Genomic DNA, 5,550 nt, shown 5'->3' on the forward strand with positions numbered 1-5,550 from the left:
ACAGTCCAAGTATGCCAAGGACGAGGATACTGTTCTGCTATTAAGTATAATATTTGAGAATTATTTCCTAAATTCCCACACATAAAACCTCTATAGAAGAACTGGCACAGCAAATAAAATGTTGGCATTTTGAACAAACAATTATTGTATTCTTGATTAATTCAAACACTGGAAACACATAAGATGCAGTCTTTCTTTCATTGGTGATACAGACAAATTTGTCAACCCATACCAATATATTTACTTTCGCACAGGAAAATGCTATTCTTGGGTGTTTTTCAGCTGGGCAGATGCCTGTGTACCAGATTTGCAAATCAAATGCTTCACCTCTGGCACAAGGGAAAGGAAGCTGTAACTGCAGCACTCCAGAACATGTGTCTTTCCAGTCACCCCAAAGAAGTGACAGACACAATGGATACAATATTGCATCTGCTTCCAAGAAAGTCATGCAAATCACAGTCAGTTGCTGTTTAGACTGATTTTACCATTTCCTTGTTATTAATTTATAAAATATTGTATATATACATGTATAAATTGACCACTTTTGTAAGTCCAGAGCAGGTTATAGGGCCAAAATTCTGTATTTTGATATGATTTGTGAATATGTCATGGGTCTTCCCCAGAGAGAGGAAAATACTAATGCCTCCTAAGAAACCAGCCACCATTGCCCTGTCCAGAAATTGTGCAGAGAGAGCAGAGGAAGTTGGTGTTTCTTTGAGGTTCTCCTGGGATGGTCTAAGATCTTACCTTCCACCACTCTACTCAGAGAAGGGGATGATTCCTTTTTGAGAAAGGATAAGGCACAATAGTCACATTGACTCATAGATAAGTTGATCCAGGTTTCGGAGTTGATTCTTTGACTAAAATGTCTAGACTGGTAAAGCCCTGATTTGTGCCTTCCTATGATATTAATGCATGTGCAGTTCTAAAGAAAAACTCTTCCAATCAATTTACAGGTCTCAGCACAAGGGCTGATCAACAAGGGATCCTTCCATTGGACACATCATAAGACAACCCGACTCACTGGGAAAAGCAATAATACTCAGTACACTGAAAGAAGACCACATTTATAGATGGATTGACTCAGTAAAGGAAGCCACAGTTCTGAGCTTGTTAGACCTCAACAAAGAAATTAATGACTTGCTTTCTTTGAGGTTTCTCATTTGTAAGGTTGCCATAGATCCAACCTTATTTCACAGTAGGTGACAAAAATCAATATCAAAACACTAATGAATTAAAAAGAATAAAAACAATCTTTTCAAAAAATAAAGGCTATAAAGTGTAAGTCTATCGAAAGCTCTTTCATTAAAACAGTCAATTACTATTATCGACAGTTTGCCAGAATTTTGTCTACTGAAAGAGTTTGCCTTCTAAAAGAAAGACAAGAAAGGGGCCAGCCTAGCCTCCTTGGAATAGAGTTCTAGATCCCATGAACAGCCTCCAAGAAGGTCATCTCTCCTATCTCCATCAGATATGTCTCTGAAGATGGAGGTAGTGAAAGAAGGATCCGCCAGTTACCAGAATCCAGGCAGGGTCACGAAACATGCCGTAGTAGCCCAGCATAGATGATACAGTTAGAAATGCTGTAATGAAGTCATTAAACTTTTTGTTTTGGCACGGAAGTGCCACAAAACTCCTACCATCTGTGACACTCCAGCAGATGTGCCAATTGTTTGCTACTTATAATCTATTTTTCCAACACAACCTGCTATATAGCTTAGCCAATGGAAGAATTATGGAATAAGCTTTCCCTAGGACCTTCTCTTATATGACAGTATTTCCTGTTCCACTGATTTTTTTTTCTAAAACAAAAGAAAGCTAATTTAGTACAATTCTGATCATGTGAGGGCTTCCATGGTTTGTTCCATGTTGATTCCTCCTGAATACACAGGCTTCTACTGATAATCAAAACTTTGTCTGGTTCTGGTGCGCCACATATATTTGATTTTTCAGAGATGCATCTGGACCAGTGGTTCTCAACCTGGGGTCCTACAATTCCCAGAAATCCCAGCCAGTTTATCAGCTGTTAGGATTTCTGGGAGTTGAAGGGCAAAAACAACTGGGAAACCCAGTTGAGAACCATTGATCTGGACCAATAGAGGTTGTTGGTTTCCATCTCAGTATGAGTAGTGATTGTACTCCAGGTATTTGGCACCTTAAAGTCCCTATCCAAAGTGCTGTATTTTGGCTCAGAAAGGACTTAAGACAGCTGCTTTAACTCTGTGTTGGATCAGAAAGTTGGGGATTATGATGCATTATCTTGCAGGTTGTGGCAGAACATTCTTCCATGGTTTAAAGATTAAAAAGACTAAGGAAATTGTCCACTTATCTTCCTCTCTTTGTGCTCTGTAAGTCCCCCCCCCCTTTCTTCGGTGTTCTTCACTTCCCTCTCCAGTAAGGTGGAATCAGTTTACCCCATATCTCTCCCCCTCCTCTTCTCCCAGTGTCTAGAAAAAGAATAGATGAAGCCTTGAATGTTCATGTTGGATATTGTCTGAAAGGTTGCCTATCATGTTACTGCTTGGAGGCTCTGGCGGTCAGGGATGACACGCTCCGGCTTCCCTATTAGACCCCCTATGCTGCCTGAACAAAGGGAACGGCAGGCTCCCAGCCAAGCACATACATTTGCAAACTGCCGTCAGTCAGTTCCCAAGGCCAGAGGCTGTATGCCATTAACAAAGAAGACGTGAACTGCAGGCCTAGCCCATTTCACTCTCCCTGCGGAGAGAGTGGCGCTTCTCATGGACCATCGATGGGGTGGCTCTCTCACCCCTTTGGTCACTCAGGAGAGAGCTGGCAAGGATATGCTGCCGCCACTGCTTTATATTTTAATCAAAGGGCTGCCTGAGCCACTATTTCACTTAGCTGCAAAAGAGGCTCATATTTGAGATAATTTTCAGCTACCTCCTCTGCTTTCCTTTGAAAAGAACCAGCAACAGTCTCTTTTCTTCACTTCTGCAGTCTGTCTTCGATGGATCCAAATAGCATACCTTTGGAAGGCTGTTACCTAATCTTGTTCTGAACTTAACAGAGGTGTTTGGGATTAAAATACTTTATGTTTTCTTATTATTTGCATTTCTGTGATCAAGCCTTAGCTGCCACTAAGTTGACTACTGCCACCACAACCACCACAATCCACAGAATAAAAACCCACCATGCCTTTCTGATACTTCATTTAGAAACATAAAAGAAAAAATAAGCCCTGTCCTATAGACTCAGAGAACCCTATTGCATGGAAGAATATTCTCCTTTTTCTGCTCCATAAAATTGCAATAGTTTCTGCTGAATTCTGACTGCAACTGTTGCAATTGTAGTTACAGGGAGAAAGTATGGACTCCATAATGTTGCTTATCCATGCTCCAAATTATGGTTTGAACAATCGGAAATGAACTCTTGGCTAAATCACTCTCTCTTTCTATTCATTCATCCTTTATTTTGTTAGTTCCATTTATTTTGCTTGTAATACAAATCATAGTTTACAGTTATGTGACAGTAACCATATGATGCACTATTTCTTCATACCAGAAGAAATCATGATATGAGATGGGTGGGTGATTTTGATTTAGGGGGCACTTGCTAAACATATTTTGATAATGTGCATTCCAAGTAAAATTACAATTTGTGCTACAACAGGAATTATGCAGAGAGATTGCAAAAGAGGAGGGAGCCGGCTACAGGGTAGAAAGTGTGAAGCTACATACCATTTCTGATCTTCCAAACTATGGTTTAGAAGCCATTGATCTAGGAGTTTCAAATTTTGTTCATACAGGCAGCCCCCAAGTTACAAATAAGATAGGTTATGTAGATTTGTTCTTAAGTTGAATCCATCCTAGAGAGTTGGCCTAGAAGGATACATGATTGATGGTATCAAAAGCCTCTGAGAGGTCCAGAAGAACCAACAGAGCCACATTCACCCTGTCTAGTTCTCTGCGGAGGTCATCCACCAAGGCCACCAAAGTGGTCTTTTTTCTGTAACCAGGCCTAAAGCCAGACTGGGTCCAGACAACCGGTTTCATCCAAGAATCCCTGGAGTTGTGTTGCCCAAAAAGGGGAGATTGGAAATAAGCTGATAGTTGTTTAATAAAGGGATCCGGAGTCAGTTTTTTCAAAATTGGTCTTAGAACTACCGTTTTGAGGCAGATTGGTATTTGTTCCTGTATCAAAGAGGCATTAACAATTCTCATGATCCATTTGACCAGCCCTTCTTTGGCTTGATTAATAAGCCAGGAAGAGCAAGGCTCTAGTGTGCAGGTGATAACCTTCACCACTCCAAGAATCTTGTCCAGGTCATCTGGCTGAACAAGTTGAAACAAATCATTACTGTAGAACAGACAGGTACCCTGGGTGCATCCATTTGTACTGCATCAATACTGGCATCCAAGTCAGAGCAGATATGAGTGACTGTCTGCAAAGTGGTGGGCAAACTTGCCACACCAAGCCGCTGAGTGATCATGAATCCCATCCTGAGAATCAGGGTGAAGAAACCCCCTGACTATTCTGAACAGCTCTGCTGGTCTAGTACTTGCAGACACAATGCAGGCAGCCGAGTAAGCTATCCTGGCTGCTTCCATTGCCGTGGAGTAGGCCCTAAGAGCGGCTCTACCCCTTACTTTAACATTTGCACGTAATATATACAAGTCTATATATCTTATTCTAATCCCTATGCCTTTCTCTCTCTCCTTGGTAGAGTGTAAGTTGTAGGGAAATCATTTCCTTGACTATACAGTATATGACTATATATGTGTGTGCATGCATAAAAAGTGGTTGAAATAACTGTGGTGTAAGAGAACTAACAAAACTTCCTAGCTTCACTTGTCTTAATTACACAAGTTCCCCCTACAGACACTTCTAAATTAAATTTTGCATCTGCTACATAATCTGCATTTTAAATCAGTCCTTCTCAAAAATGCATTGTCAATGTGGTTGAAATCTGTCCAGCTGTCTGAAGAAATTTGTAGGATGCCCAACCAAGGATTTCATATATTCTTCATTAGCCTGTATTATAGGTTCCAACCATATCCTCAGAATTTCAAATCTCTTCCTCAATTCCTGGAGAAAAAGTAGTACATATATGAAACGAATGAATAAATGGCGTAGCCAGGTTCCATCTATCCCCTCCCTTCTAAATTATGATTCCCTTAAAAAAGATAGAAGAGATTGCCAGACTCCCAGACTCCTGAATATTGGTTTCTTTTGTGGTTGACTTTGCAATCCAACAGGGGATATTTTATCTGAAATCCACACTGTAGCCACAACATCTTGGCTTGTTGAATGTTGTAAGCAGCTATACAGTGCATTAACACAAGGGAGCAGTCCAGGGGCTACATAAAATAAAATATAAGCACCCCAAAGGAATCCAAAGCAGTTAAACATAATAATAAAGGCATAATGTTTGCTGTATCTTAGCTAAACATTCTAGTTAGTCAGACCTTTGTAGATCTTGCCTTTGAGACTCTTGCGCACTGCTCGATATCCCAGGATCTGATCCCAGATTATCTTGTTATCATCTGGCAGTGGAGACTAATATAATCCAGTTCAAAGCAGATAATC

The sequence above is a fragment of the Anolis carolinensis genome, chromosome 1 (genome assembly GCF_035594765.1).
Source record: "Anolis carolinensis isolate JA03-04 chromosome 1, rAnoCar3.1.pri, whole genome shotgun sequence".
Classification (NCBI taxonomy): domain Eukaryota; kingdom Metazoa; phylum Chordata; class Lepidosauria; order Squamata; family Dactyloidae; genus Anolis; species Anolis carolinensis.